Source organism: Gymnodraco acuticeps, unplaced genomic scaffold (assembly GCF_902827175.1).
Source record: "Gymnodraco acuticeps unplaced genomic scaffold, fGymAcu1.1, whole genome shotgun sequence".
In the NCBI taxonomy this organism is placed as follows: domain Eukaryota; kingdom Metazoa; phylum Chordata; class Actinopteri; order Perciformes; family Bathydraconidae; genus Gymnodraco; species Gymnodraco acuticeps.
The window spans coordinates 85,551-101,762 of NW_022990277.1; the positions used below are offsets into that span (position 1 = coordinate 85,551).

A 16,212-nucleotide genomic window follows, 5' to 3' on the forward strand; every position below is an offset into this window, starting at 1 on the left:
TAAAGCTCTTTGGGCTGCATGTTGCATGAAAGGTATAAATAAAGTGTATTATTAGTGAGGGTTGCCATGTGTCTCAAAACGCTTACATCTTTACACAGATCGTGCGAGTATGTCTTCAGAGTTTTGTTTTGACTACATTACTGAAAAACAGTCAATTACTTTGATGTAAATGTTTTTATTGATGTACCGTGTTTTACCGAACTCAATTCAATTCATTACATGTGTCTATAAGGCAAGGCAAGGCAAGGCAAGTTTATTTATATAGCACTTTTCAACACAAGGCAATTCAAAGTGCTTTACAAAAAATGAAAGAGATTAAGAAGTCTGTAAAGTCTTTAGTGAGACAGGTGTTGCATCGGAGAAACACAGTACAATAAACCATGACTCACACGTGCACTCATATAACACAGGTACAGGGTTAAGTGATTCCTATTCAGTTCTCTTAACAAAAGCAGAAGTGCATTTCTTAGATGGGCATCAGGCATTACGGGCATCAGGCATTACAACAGGTTCATTTTTGGCAGATAATACACTCAGATAACACATGATAACATGTTCAGGAGCATTAGCTGAGAGCAAAGACAAGAGAAACTGAGAATATTAAAAAGGCACATATTTCATCTGCAACTTAAAGAAATCCCCTCAATAAGTCTCACTGAGGAGAGAAACGTGTGTAACGACATGATTTACAGTTAAATTATCCCCAGACATGTATATTTAATACATTCATTAGGACATCAGTCAAATAACAAATCCAGAATGACACACACTTGATGGCTAAACTACATTTCATAGCTTTGATCACTCGGTATACAAAACAATGCTGTGTGGAAAAGAGGTTACGGTTTTTCACCTGGAGTAACTCTTGTTTAACATCAACCTTATTCTAACTGGCCCCTCAGAAAGGCTTTTGAAGGTCTGCACCAGGTGAGGACCTGAATGTCCTCTCACTCAGGAAACTCAGGTTGTTCACACACCTTTTCATCAGATGTAACGCTAACACTCAGCTGACTGCAGTGGCAGCTTTGAAGCATCTTTATCAGGATCGTTTGTCCCGTTAGACGGTAGGTTGATCTCCTCTTCTCCCTTCAGAGCAGAATCTGCAGCAGAGAAGATAAAAACATATATTACATAAAGTCAACTTTGATACAACCCAGAAATGTTATTTATAACCCAAACCAAACATGTCCATGTTGGTAGTGTGTGTTAGTTATTGACTGAATGTTCTTCAGCAGGAATGAATGTGTGATTGACAGATGAACCCTGAGGACCATCAGACTCTCATCTGCAGTCTGACTGATACTTTTATTTATACTATGTTCACTTCTCATTCAGGTAGTTCTCTATTTTCACTGCTGTAAATTAATCACACATTCAGTCGTATGGTATCATCGTTTATATATTGATGTTTGTGGGGTCAATAAATCAACCTGATGTAAACACTAACACAATGAAGCACATCTGAGAAGACACAGAGACAACACTCTGGTGTCTGCTAATTAAAAATAAATACAAATTATGTTTTTAACTCACCTTTATTGTGGAGTATTTTGATGCACTTTGCAAATACAAGCAAAGCCAGAACTGCAGCAAGATTTACAGCTCCCAAAACGAATGAAGTGATGCCAACAATAAGCATGGTCCCTGAGCTGTCCTCTGAAAAACATCATTGAAAAATATAAATGTAACTTGAAATGTTCAGGACTGACAGCACAACATCACTAAGGACATCTACATATTCTAAACCCAATTACACATGAGCCATTAACATCACTTCATAATTAAAACTCATCTCACCAAAGGTCTGAGCAGAGACCCGATGCTTGATGTCCTCCTGAGAGACCACACAGCGGTAGATGTGGCCCCTGGTCACATTAACGCTGAGAGTGATTTTTGCAATCAATAACTTAATTTCCACCAAAACATCAGAAAGGTTCTGCAATCTGTAATTGATCTGTTATCATGAAGTGCCATGTCATTAAATAATCCTATAAACGTAGAAGACATGAGAAATAAACCTTTGAGAATGTAATATATTGCCAATATAATCAAATGATTATTTCCAAATATCCTCACAGCAGCTCCACGTGCAACATGAACACAGACAGATACCAAGACAAGAGACAAGGAGACTTTTAACAGAACAAACGATCGCTGAAGACAACATGGAGAAGACCCTCTGATCTGATCTGGGATTTCACTCTGAGTTCATTTCATTCACTGATTCTGTAGGAGAGGTGTTCCCCTCCTGGTCACTGCCGAGGTGCCCTTGAGCAAGGCTGCAAGCTGCCCACTGCTCCCAGTACTAAGATGGGTTAAGTGCAGAGGTTCAACTCCCTGTGTGTGCATGGGTTTCATCCTCTAATTCTTCTACTCGTACCTCACCCTGCTCTGTAACCTTTACTCATGTCTTTTAAACCTGTGTTATTCATGTGTTGTGTTTATTTGATTCTCTTTGCTCTGTAATGACTGGTTTTAAATGACATGTTATAATGTGTTTCTTAATGTCTTTCTTTTATAAAGCCCTTTGAGGTGCCTTGTGTTGAAATGTGCTGTATGAATACACAAAGTAGAAGTTCAGTGTAACCTTATATTCACAGAGATCTGGGGAGGCTGCTTTCTGTTTCTATGGAGCAGCTTCCCATTGGAGCTTTTAAAGTAGATTAAAGACCCATGTTTTTATGTTGGGGTCATTGTATTGCATTGTAAAAGAAATATGAAGGACAGACCATCTATTTCTATTTTTTTTAGAAAGGGGCGTGTCATATGAGATTATCTTCTTCTCCCTGCTCCTTTTCGGTTAACGGTGTGTTTACAGAGACAAGTTTTGTTAACAATTAATTATACATGAAGTTTGCATACCATGAACGGAACAAATTAAATGAAATAACCCTTTGTTTGTTTATAACTTGTTGTTAATAATGTCCCTCACTCTTTGTGTTGTCTCTGTAAAGCTCTTTGGGCTGAATGTTGCATGAAAGGTATAAATAACGTTTATTATTATTAATGTGAGGGTTGCCATGTGTCTGAAAATGCTTAAATCTTACACAGATTGTGCGAGTATGTCTTCAGAGTTTTGTTTTTTACTATTTTACTGAAAAACTGGGGTTACGTACTGTAACCCAGCTTCTATGAGATAGGCGCAGCCCTCTAAGGCTATCGCTATTGGGTAATCCCACAGCACGTGTGCAGCACTGACAGACTTAATCCACGCCCACCTATGACGTGGGGCTCACTTCCGTATAAATAGAAAGTAGTCCCGACAATCCACTCCCACACAAACAGCTTTTCTTCAGCTATTCGCTGAGCCAGTGGGCCCGAACCTTAGAGGGCTGCGCCTATACTCATAGAAGCTGGGTTACAATACGTAACCCAGCTTCTATGAGTATAAGGCTTCGCCCTCCAAGGCTATCACTATTGGGTTAAGGGCGAAGCAGGATGTAGTCTACGCCCCACTGGTCCGTCCGTTACCAGAAGTACAAAACACACCTACTCAATTAATAACCCATGTCCATTGCGCCATGCGTAATGGAGCATCAGTCCATGGAAATGTAGCATTAAAAAAAAAAAAAAAAAGTCCCACTTGTTAAAACGATCAAGAGAGGGGGGAAAAGGGCAGCTCTCTAAGTGCCGACAGGCAGGAGAGAGGGCACGCAGTTGAGTCCCCGACATTACTCACTCTGACAGGACACTCAGTACTGAATGTGTCAGAGATGAATGGGAGACATCCCTCAAATACAAACGAATAAAAGAACAGGGTGAAGACCAAGATGCAGCAGTGCAAATGTCTTCCACTGTCATTCCTCCGTGCAACGCCGTAGAGGAGGGAAATCCTCTGGTGCTGTGCGCTTTGATGTTTTCCGGGGGATCCACCCCAGAGGAGACATACACCTATGACACAGCCTCACACAGCCAGTGTGACAGGCGCTGTGCCGACAGAGGCTGCCCTATTGAGCGCTCTCAGTAATGCACAAACAGACGCTGGGATTTGCGTAAGGCAGCCGTGCGTGCAATATAGCATGCCAGCGCGCGCACGGGACGGAGGAGATGAGATGTGGCTTCTTCCTCTGATGTGTGAGGAGGAGGAAAGAAACCATCCAAAGTTATCACTCTCGATCTAAAAGAGCTTGTGATCACCTTTGGCATAAAAGCCGGGTTAGGGCGCAAAACAGCTGAACTGCCATCTCCTTGGATCTGGAGACATGACGGAGCCACCGAGAGAGCAGACCAATCACTCACCCTTTTAGCTGATGTCAGAGCCAATAGCAGAGCTACTTTGGCTGACAAGAACTTCAGGGGAACCTGATCTAAAGGTTCAAATGGAGCTTTACTCAGTGCGCGTAACACTAAAGCCAAAACCCATTGAGGCGCCAAAGCGCGTGACACAGGTCTGAGTCTCTGTGCTCCCCGTAGAAAACGTTTCGTCAGAGGGTGACTACACACCGTGCTGACACCACTCTACGTGGCAAGATGAAATGGCAGCAGCATATGTTTTGACCGTGCTATAAGCCAATTCCTGTCCAGCAACAGGAACGACAGCACGAGGCAGGGGGCCCAACGGGGTCCAGGATTTTCCCTACACACCAAACGGAACGCTGTCCATCTGGCTGTGTAGGATGTGTGTTCAGCAGCTGCGCTGATCGAACACCTCCCTGGCGATTTATGTAGGCCGCCGCTGCTTTGTTGTCTGTTCGAATCAACACATGTTGTTTGTACAGCAACGGGGCGAAGTGCTGGAGCACTTTCCATATGGAGAGTAATTCCAGCACGTTTATATGGAGAGACATGTGACTCAGCCACTGTCCCCCCACTGCCTGCGGCATGCACGTTCCTCAGCCTGCGAGAGATGCGTCTGTGAACACTGCGGTGTGTGACGTCACTCTGCTCAGGGGCACGCCCACTGACGTGGAGATTTTTCCAGTGGGTTCAATCCAAACCCACGGAAGGAGGAATGTACACCATGCGTCTCCTCTGACGCACGGGGTCGATACGCAGGCGAATAAACCAACACATCCTCACTCCCAGGTCGGCCTATGTTGACGTTATGTCAAGTTCCCTGTCGGCTTTTTCCAACGCAAGGGGGGGGGCCTTAGCGTCCATTTTCAACGCAAGGGGGGGGGCCCTTAGCGTCCATTTTCAGCTTTCCGGGATGTCCATATGCTTCTATAGACGCTCATGGAAGCACGGCATTCGTTTGTGTCGGCTGCCCTTAAAGGCAATGTGAGCGTCCATTCTCATTGGATAACGGAGAATTGTACACCCGGAAGTAAGTATTCCCCTTACTGTCGATTGATTTTACAGTGATATCTGCACTACTCATCGACTAAAAAACACCAGATTATCCTTGTTAATTACACAACATTGATTGGTTTAAATTGTGTGCAATGCTTTTGTATTTTTCCCCTTCGATTCGGAGAAACAAATGTTTTTTCGGAGTAAAGGATGGCAGAAGACACTACACTACCCAGAATCCCCAGCTATCGTTTGGACTACACCATGTGCTCTGTTTGACGTCACGTGATCTTCAAATTTCTCCCTGAAGAAAAAAAAAACATGGCCGAACATCGTTTTATTCTCGATGGAAAATACCTATTTTAAATTTAGTTTGGCCATTAAAATGCGTTTTGATGTCATTTGATGCGAGAAATATGAGTTGTTATTTCAGATTATGTGTGCAGTGGATGCACATGATCTTTAGTTTGCTAGTTATTACGAAGATTACTTCAGGAAATTGCGTCCATAACGTTTTCATTGTTACCAAGGTGGTTGCTAGGAACGCTGCTATCGATATTATTTCTGTTATGTTGTGTAACTGTTTAATGGTGTTATCTTTATTGCTACCCCCTTCCCCGTCAATGTATAGTGTTGGTCCACAGCGCAAACATATTAGTTTAACAAAATCCGCATCTAAAGATAGCCTACGTTATTTTCCCCTATGCAATTCCAGTCTCACATCTCACAGCACATCGTCATTAACAAATACCGGAAACAGACCGAAAACATTGAAAACAAATACAATAATACTTTATTCCGAATGTGCTTGCTTTTCTCTTTGGAAGTCATCACATACCGCCATTGTAATACACGGTTCAGCTGCATTAAATATTACATATCTGCCGTAGTTCTGTATTTATAGAGCCCTGATGAGAAGACTTCTAGACAAACATGAGGAACTGAAAACGTGACGTGGATCATAAATATATCAGCCATTAAACAACATCTTACATTTCTTTTCACACAATACGTCTCGTTGCAGTATCAACACTAATTCGGCTGACTTTTATATTTGATCCAATTGGTAGATAGGCTGTATTTACACCATAAAGGTGCACAGCTGATATAAAGGGACACCTAGTGGTTAAAGCATGTTATTGAATTTCATTATTTGTATTATTAGATATTAATAGGATCCCTATAAAGTATATTCATTACTCGTTATTCTCTACTAATAGTTCATTAAAGACTGTATATAATGACTATTTTGCACATCCCTTTCAAGATTTCAAGGTTTTCTAAGGTTTATTGACATATCATATAGGCCTACACAACTATGGTGTAGTTATGCATTGAATGAAAAACTTGGGTCGCAGGTTCCTCAATAGTGCATTACAAGACATCTATCAATATTTGTGCGTACCTCCAGCAATGTTAACTATGTTGAAGCACTTATTTTAACTGATATTATACATCATGTATTATACTCTTATAAGATGTATGTAGATATTTCATCTCCGGCCTTGTCAGGTATTGAACAATCAATAAATAAAGAACACAGAATTGTTGAATATAAAACACAGAATTTGTGTGATTATACTAAATGATTTACAAATAAACACCACTGCATATTTAACTGTTACACATGCTGATGTAACGCAAATGTTCCAACTTGAGATCAATAAAGTATATCTTATCTTAAGCTTCAGTTCAAAAGACCTCATGAAAGACGATACAAGAAGTGAGGATACCCGGCCCGGAGGAAGCCCGGGGTCCCCTTCTGGAGCCAGGCCCAGAAGGAGGACTCGTCGGCGAGCGTCTGGTGGCCGGGCTTGCCACGGAGCCCGGCCGGGCCCAGCCCGAAAAGGCAACGTGGGCAACACCTCCGCTTCTCCGTCCCGCGGGCCCACCACCTACGGGAAACATCAATGGGGTCGGGTGCGCTGCCAGAAGGGTGGCAGTGAAAGCGGAGGGTCTCGACGGACCAGACCCGGGCGACAGAAGCTGGCTTTGGGGACGTGGAACGTCACCTCTCTGGGGGGGAAGGAGCCGGAGCTTGTGCGGGAGGTGGAGCGTTACCAGTTGGATCTGGTTGGGCTCACCTCTACGCACAGCGTCGGCTCTGGAACCTTACTTCTGGATAGGGGTTGGACTCTATTCTTCTCCGGAGTTGCTCAAGGTGTGAGGCGCCGGGCGGGTGTGGGGATACTCACAAGTCCCCGGTTAGGTGCTTCGTTGTTGGAGTTTACCCCAGTGGACGAGAGGGTCGCCTCCCTACGCCTGCGGGTTATGGGGGGGAAAACTCTGACTGTTGTGTGTGCTTATGCACCCAACAGCAGTTCAGAGTATACGGCCTTCTTGGAGACCCTGGAAAGAGTCCTGTATGGGGCTCCTGAAGGGGACTCTTTAATCTTGCTGGGAGACTTCAACGCACATGTGGGCAATGATGGAGACACTTGGAGGGGCGTGATTGGGAGGAACGGCCCCCCTGATCTGAACCGGAGTGGTGGTTTGTTACTGGACTTCTGTGCTAGTCATGGATTGGCCATAACAAACACCATGTTCGAACATAAGGATGCTCATAAGTGTACGTGGTACCAGAGCACCCTAGGCAGAAGGTCCATGATCGATTTCGTTATCGTATCATCGGACCTGAGGCCGTATGTTTTGGACACTCGGGTAAAGAGAGGGGCGGAGTTGTCAACTGATCACCATCTGGTGGTGAGTTGGGTCGAGTGGCGAGGGAAGCCTCTGGATAGACCTGGTAAGCCCAAACGTGTAGTTCGGGTGAACTGGGAACGTCTGGAGGAGGCCCAAGTTCAGGAGGCCTTCAACTCACACCTCCGGCGGAGCTTTTCGGGCATTCCTGTGGAGGTTGGGGACATTGAACCAGAGTGGTCGGTGTTCAAAGCCTCTATTGCCGAAGCCGCGGCGGGGAGCTGTGGTCTCAAGGTCCTAGGTGCCTCAAGGGGCGGTAACCCTCGAACCTCCTGGTGGACACCGGTGGTCAGGGAAGCCGTCCGACTGAAGAAGGAGGCCTTCAGGGATTTGTTATCCCGGGGGACTCCCGAGGCAGTTGCAAGGGTACCGACAGGCCCGAAGGGCAGCAGCCTCATCCGTGGCCGAGGCAAAGCAGCGGGTGTGGGAGAAGTTCGGAGAAGACATGGAGAAGGACTTTCGGGCGGCACCAAAGTTGTTCTGGAAAACTGTCCGACATCTCAGGAGGGGGAAGCAGGGAACCATCCAAGCTGTGTACAGTAAGGATGGGACGTTGTTGACCTCAACTGATGGAGTGTTAGGGCGTTGGAAGGAACACTTTGAGGAACTCCTGAACCCGACAACTCCGCCCTCTATGTTAGAGGCAGAGCTGGAGTATGACGGGGGATCAACACCAATCTCCCGGGGGGAGGTCACTGAGGTCGTCAAACAACTCCACAGTGGCAAAGCCCCGGGGGTGGATGAGATCCGCCCGGAAATGCTGAAGGCTCTGGGTGTTGAGGGACTGTCATGGTTGACACGTCTCATCAACGTTGCGTGGAAGTCGGAAACAGTACCGAAGGAGTGGCAGACCGGGGTGGTGGTTCCCCTATTTAAAAAGGGGGATCAGAGGGTGTGTGCCAATTACAGAGGCATCACACTACTCAGCCTCCCCGGGAAAGTTTACTCTAAGGTACTCGAAAGGAGGGTCAGGCCGATTGTCGAACCTCAGATTGAGGAGGAACAATGCGGATTCCGTCCTGGTCGTGGAACGACGGATCAGCTTTTTACTCTCGCAAGGATCCTGGAGGGGGCCTGGGAGTACGCTTATCCGGTCTACATGTGTTTTGTAGACTTGGAGAAGGCGTATGACCGAGTTCCCAGGGTGTTACTGTGGGAGGTGCTGCGGGAGTATGGGGTGAGGGGGTCTCTACTCAGGGCCATCCAATCTCTGTACTCCCAAAGCGAGAGCTGTGTCCGGGTCCTCGGCAGTAAGTCGGACCCATTTCCGGTGAGGGTTGGCCTCCGCCAGGGCTGCGCTTTGTCACCAATCCTGTTTGTAATATACATGGATCGGATTTCGAGGCGTAGTCATGGGGGAGGGGGTCTGCAGTTCGGTGGACTAAGGATTGCACCACTGCTTTTTGCAGATGATGTGGTTCTAATGGCTTCATCGGTCTGCGACCTTCAGCACTCACTGGATCGGTTCGCAACCGAGTGTGAAGCGGCTGGGATGAGGATCAGCACCTCCAAATCTGAGGCCATGGTTCTCAGCAGGAAACCGATGGACTGTCCACTCCAGGTAGGGAATGAGTCCTTACCCCAAGTGAAGGAGTTCAAGTATCTCGGGGTCTTGTTCTCGAGTGAGGGAACAATGGAGCGTGAGATGGGCCGGAGAATCGGAGCAGCGGGAGCGGTACTGCAGTCGCTTTACCGCACCGTTGTGACGAAAAGGGAGCTGAGCCAGAAGGCAAAGCTCTCGGTCTTCCGGGCCATTTTCGTTCCTACCCTCACCTATGGTCATGAAGGATGGGTCATGACCGAAAGAACGAGATCGCGGATACAAGCGGCCGAGATGGGTTTTCTCCGCAGGGTGGCTGGTGTCTCCCTTAGGGATAAGGTGAGAAGTTCGGTCATCAGGGAGGGACTCGGAGTTGAGCCGCTCCTCCTTCGCGTCGAAAGGAGCCAGTTGAGGTGGTTCGGGCACCTAGTTAGGATGCCACCTGGGCGCCTCCCTAGGGAGGTGTTCCAGGCACGTCCAGCTGGGAAGAGACCAAGGGGTAGACCTAGGACCAGGTGGAGGGATTATATCTCTTCGCTGGCCTGGGAGCGCCTTGGGATCCCCCAGTCAGAGCTGGTTGATGTCGCCAGGGAAAAGAAAGTTTGGGGCTCTCTGCTGGAACTGCTACCCCCGCGACCCGATCACGGATAAGCGGGAGAAGATGGATGGATGGATGGATCTTAAGCTGATCGATGGCTATACTGCCATATTTGCAAAATGTGCCTCTGAACCTTAACAAGTGCATGTTTCAGGCTTATCAATTAATGTAATGTAATGTTATCAATTAACAACAGGGGTCACAAACATAAGACCAGCTGTTAAATAAAGCTCTTCTGACCTTAGCTGGCATGTGTGTGTATATATATATTAATGCTGCCCATTATGGGCACAAGCAATTTTCACCCATTTATTAATTATATGTTTTAAATGTGAGTGTTTCCTATTCCCTAAACCTCCAGGGATGTACACAGTTTAATACTGGCAACTTCTTATTATGGGAAATACGAAAACGTCTTTTAAAACTACAACTCCCAGTAGAGACGTGCCATAGATACAGAACATGTTGCGAAACAGAATAGCCAGCATTTGTAGTTCTGGGGACGGGGTGGGGAAGCGGGGGACGCGGTGGTCCCGTTCAAATCCAGTTTTGGACGGTCTGCGTGGTTCCATCCCATTTCAAGTGCTGTTCGAGGCTCGGCGTAACCCTCGGAGCACACTCTCCAATCACAGAGCTTGAGGACTATCGCGGGGTTTGTCAAACAGAGCACATGGTGTAGTCCAAACGATAGCTGGGGATTCTGGGTAGTGTAGTGTCTTCTGCCATCCTTTACTCAGAAAAAATATTTGTTTCTCCGAATCGAAGGGGAAAAATACAAAAGCATTGCACACAATTTAAACCAATCAATGTTGTGTAATTAACAAGGATAATCTGGTGTTTTTTAGTCGATGAGTAGTGCAGATATCACTGTAAAATCAATCGACAGTAAGGGGAATACTTACTTCCGGGTGTACGATTCTCCGTTATCCAATGAGAATGGACGCTCACATTGCCTTTATGGGCAGCCGACACAAACGAATGCCGTGCTTCCATGAGCGTCCATAGAAGCATATGGACATCCCGGAAAGCTGAAAATGGACGCTAAGGGCCCCCCCCCTTGCGTTGAAAATGGACGCTAAGGCCCCCCCCCTTGCGTTGGAAAAAGCCGACAGGGAACTTGACAGAACGTCAACATAGGCCGACCTGGGAGTGAGGATGTGTTGAATAAACCACCTCTGGAGTCTCCTCACTGTGAAGGAGACCCAGGGGGATCACCACGTGACCAGCTGATATGTCTAACAGCTGCATCACGGAGAGGGCTGTCACCGCCCCGCGGGGTGTGACGCGCCGGAGGAGAGCTGTCACTTTCTCCCCTCTCCGCTGTGAGAGTCGCGCTCTCATGCGGGCTGAGTTAAATTCCACTCCCAGTTAAATGTCTGGGAGGGAAGAGGACAACTCTTCTTCCAGTTGATAATGAAACCCAGGCTTGACAGATGAGATACCAGCTGTATCGTCTGTAAGCCGCTTCCTCCCTTCCTGGAGCGAGCCAGCCACAGCCGGTCGTCCAGGTAAAAATAACACTCATCCCCATTCTGAGTAGCTGCTCCAACGGTCTCCACCCACTTTGAAAAAATGCGTGGAGCCAGGAATGAGAAACGCAGGAATTTGCTGCGTTTCGGGATGATGGTTACGTGCAGTGCTTGAATTGGAATGAAAAAGGTGCCAGTACTCTAAAATCAGCAACTTTTTCAAGTCAATTTTATATATACAGCCCACAAACAAGAATTTGGCTACTATAATGCTGGTGGGTTTGTCTCTTTACTACTGTATATTTTAGAAAGGTTCACTGTACTTAACATTTTTTATGATAGGCAGCGGATATGGCTAAAGCTCAGTAAGGTCAATATTAACTGAAAATATAGCAATCAAAGTCTAGATCTTCTGCTGAAGACACATGAAGCAGAGACCTTTCAGGTGAGAGCCCCTCTGGTGGTGTTCAACATTAATGACAAGGAAACAAAGCTCTGGTCAGAAGCATTTTTTATAAAAAGCTTTAACAAAATTAAGTATTTCTGTACATTTTGAATGCAATCTAACTTTCCAACTCAGAAAACGAAAAACGAAAAAGTGCCAAAAGTCTTCTCACATGGCTGAGCTGCTTTGCAATATACTTCACCACTGAAGAATACAAATATGTATAAAGTAAACTATGATGCAATCTAACTTTCCAACTCAGAAAAATGATAAAGAGCATGAACAAAGAACATGTAAAAACAAATGCAAAATTTGCACAATCTAAAATGAGAAACTGTAACTGCAAGTAACAAAGTCTGAGCCATGGTAAAGAGTTACATTGAACACCAAGCTGATCAGATAACTCCCTGGTTGGTCTGAAGTCCTTCTATCTCCAGGATCTGTACAAATCGGCACATTATGCCAAAAGTCTTCTCACTGGGTGAGCTGCTTTGCAATATACTTCACATTGTTAGAAAGGCTCCAGAAGGCCTTGGGGACATCAGTATCAGGGGCTGGAGCTGGACAGGCTCTTTCATCAGCACTTCTCCTTCCCTTTGCCAGCCAGGACCTCACATACTGTTCCGGATTGAACTGTCCTAGTGATGGTCCATTACATTTAATGAAAACCAGGCTGGACAGTCGGCTGACCAGAGAGCATTCCTTTTTGCAGTAAGGATATCGTTCATGCAGCTGAATGCCCGCTCACACTCACTAGTGGAGACAGCGATGGTTCGGACTGCTTTCAGTAGAGGCTCCATGGCAGCAGGTGTACGGGATGCCCTGGTTTCCTTGTATTCGCGAAAGCCCTGAACAGTCTCTCTTCTGTCCACTTTCAGCACTTCGCACAAACGTAGCACCTCTACGTCCCCATACTGTACGTCTAACTCCTCTTCAGGCCAAACTTCCAGGATGGATAACTTTCATGTCCTGGATTAGCTGATTGTCCCGGGCCTCCCGGCCATGTAATGGGATTTCTCTTGTGCTGACATGAGAGGAGGTTGTGGAAGTCATTCTGTGTCTCAGATTCTCACTGCGGAAAAACTGACCTGCATGAATCTGTACAAGCCTGCCATTCTCACGCAGGGCAACACCCTTGAAGGACTTCTCAGCTAGAGCTGTATGAACTGTAGTCATGTGTGGGCCAGGCATGGTGACCATGGATTCAAAAACTCGTATTTCTCGAGTTAAGAGCCTATCTGCTGTAGGCAGTGTCATCTCTCTTTTTTGGAGTTGCCGAGAGAGGTCGCTGAGCTCTGTGAGCGCATCGTACATCAGTCCCAGATTGCTGACAAACGTTGCAGATGTGAGCACATCATCCAGGCCCTTGTACTTTGCTCTGTCTCTGGAATCCCTGCTCGTGTCGTTTGCAGCATTTGTGAAGTGATCATGAAGCACTCGGTAGTTTTCCCAGACTGCTCTGACGCTCCTTTCACTTGAAGCCACCCAGCGGATGGACAAAACACGCCCTATCACCAGGAGACGCTGTCCGACTGCTTGCGCACACTGCGCTAACTGCCTCTGATTTTTGGGGGAGGCATGGAACAAGGAATAGAGTTTGTCAAAAAAGATCTGGAAATGATTGAGCCCTGAGACCTCCTTGACCACATCCCCAACTGCCAGCTCTAGACGATGATTGGAGCAGTGCCACACAAACAGGCTTGGGAATTTACTACACAACTGGGTAGCAACGCCTGTTCTCTTCCCTAGCATGACTGAAGCCCCATCACATGCAAAAGAAACGAAACACTGACCTAAAAAGTCCTCGTTAAAATCTCTTCCAAGACACTCCATTAACGCCTTTGTGATGTCATCAGCCGTTGTTCCATCCAACTCGATCAGCTCCCAAAAAAACGTTTCGGGCTCAGCATCAGCTAATGCTGAGCGTAGACACACAACAAGCACCGTTTTACCACTAATAGTGGTAGATTCATCGACCAAAACACAGAGTTTTCTTTGGTTTTCTGTAATGTCTTTTGTCATTTTTTTCTTCAGCTCATGAGCTATGTGGTCGATGATTTCGCCACAGGTTTTATTGGAGTGCAAAACCCTGCCCACGTTCAGCCCATTCAGTTTCTGTACATTCAAATCAATTGGCATGTCTGTGAATGGCCGGCTATGTTTGCCAATTTTATATGCCGTTCGAAAAACTCTGATAGTGGTGTCTAATTCAGATGTATGCATAGACTGCACTTGATGTTGAATAGTTTCACGTGAAGCAGATGTAAGGATGTCAGCAGCTTTTACATGGGCTTGTGATTCTTTATGTTCTTTGATTTTTTTTTCTCAGGCTAGCTTGTTGTTTGCCCTTGTCAACACCAAAATGAGACACTGCACACTCACCCCATTCAGTTGACAGTTTCAGTCCTTGACCTTCCCAAAGATTTGACATCTCTGCATATCCGACATCCTAGCTTCTTATCTTTAAGAAGGAGCCATGCATTGGTCTTGCAAAAATATTGCACCTGGTCCGTTGTCCAGCAGTCAGGTGCATCGCTTTGCCCGGTGTTGGTGGTGGCAGTTGCGCCAGCAGCAGCTAACGTTAGAGGCTCTGGAGGAGGCGGCGGAGCTAGTGCTAATGCTAATGCACTAGAACTTGGAGCAGGAGGATCAACCAAAGAAAGCTCCCCATCAGACACAATTTCCAACACAGGCACAGCATTTTCTGTATTTGAAGTTTCTTCCGGCGACAACCGCTGTCTTTTTGCACTTTTATTAATCCAAGCTAACATTTTAGAAATGCTAATTTGTGACGTGACTTGCTTTCCTTCTCTCGGGGGCGTGCCTGCTCTGTTCTATCACTCTACATAGCCACCCACTGGGTGGGAGTTGCACTGCATAAACACAAACACACGTGCATCTAGGTATGTAAATTGTAAAGCATTAAAACATGGTTTTACTAACAGTTTTCAGTATGTTGTTACTTCGGCATTATTATTATTATTATTTTGAAACGTGTATTACTATTAAATCACGGTCAAATAGGTTAATTTTGACATAGTCGTTTCCACCACAGTATTTACATGGAGAAGATAAGCCCCGCCCCCTCTCCAGCACGTTCTGTTTGAATGACAGGAGTAAACAGCTGACAGCCGCTGTGAAACTCCAGCGGTTAGAGCGATGAGAATGTCCGTTCGGCACCTCATGACGCATCTACTGAGTACCGGGCGGCTGTATATATATATATATATATATGGATGTATAATAAGAACGGCGGGAGAGTGTTGAGTACTGGCACGGTGCATGAGTACCGGAGTACCGCCAGCATGCCGGTACTGAGCAAGAAGTGCCGGTACTCCATGGGTCAGAACCAGAAGTGCCGGTACTGCGTACCGGTGAGTACCGGCCCAATTCCAGCACTGGTTACGTGGAGGAATGCATCCTTCAGGATTATGGATGTGAACCAGTCTCCCTGGTGAACACACTCCAGCACCTGTTTGATCGTCAACATGGGAAAAGGCCATTCCCTTGTTGGACACTGACAGATCGAGGATGGGTCTCATTCCCGCCGCCCCATCTCATTCGGGACCAGAAAATACCGGGAGTAAAAAACCCTGATTTTCTTCCCCTTGAGGAACCCTGGAAAAAAGCTTTCTTTTAACAAGAGTTCCTGCCGCTCTGCACGGAGCGCGAGACACTGTTCCCGGGATGACAGGGTTCCCTGTATCCCGTAGAACTGCGGGGGGAAGAGGCGAACTGCAGAGACTACCCTCTGCCCATCCGCCTGCTCATCCATCTGTTCATCAGACACACGCACCGCCACCCGGAGTACCATACAGTACTCCGATATCGCCGGGTGTACTTTCTCTGGATGTGCTGTGGTTGGTGGCAAACCACGCCAGAGCCCTCCACACGCTGCATTTCACACAGGCTCTCAATATGTCGCCGTTTAGGAGAAGACTCGTAAACCGCGCGTTCACGCTCAACACCACTAAGGCTTGGCGATTTTTTTGCGAGCAACGCGACCAACAACCAATCACATGAATCTCCCGCCCCCGACATACAAAGCAATAGCAATGTTAAAACGAAGTAAACTGGATATAAAATCCCCAAACAGGCGAAACCCTACCAGATTCATCCACTGTCTCTGCCACCTCCCTCCATGCCTCGCTCCTCCGGTTTGTATCCCGGTAGATGAACAGAGACTGATCATACAGCACCGGGTGATTCACTACCGCTATAATGAATT

General features: G+C 46.5%; 1 long non-coding RNA gene across 1 annotated transcript; it reads right to left on the reverse strand.

The window, feature by feature from the left end:
- Window positions 1-238: 238 nt before the first annotated feature.
- Window positions 239-1,647, reverse strand: LOC117549632. The gene is made up of 2 exons (XR_004569509.1): window positions 1,534-1,647; window positions 239-1,100 (listed from the first exon to the last, which is right to left on the reverse strand). It is a non-coding gene; the product is annotated as an uncharacterized LOC117549632 (long non-coding RNA).
- Window positions 1,648-16,212: the final 14,565 nt, after the last annotated feature.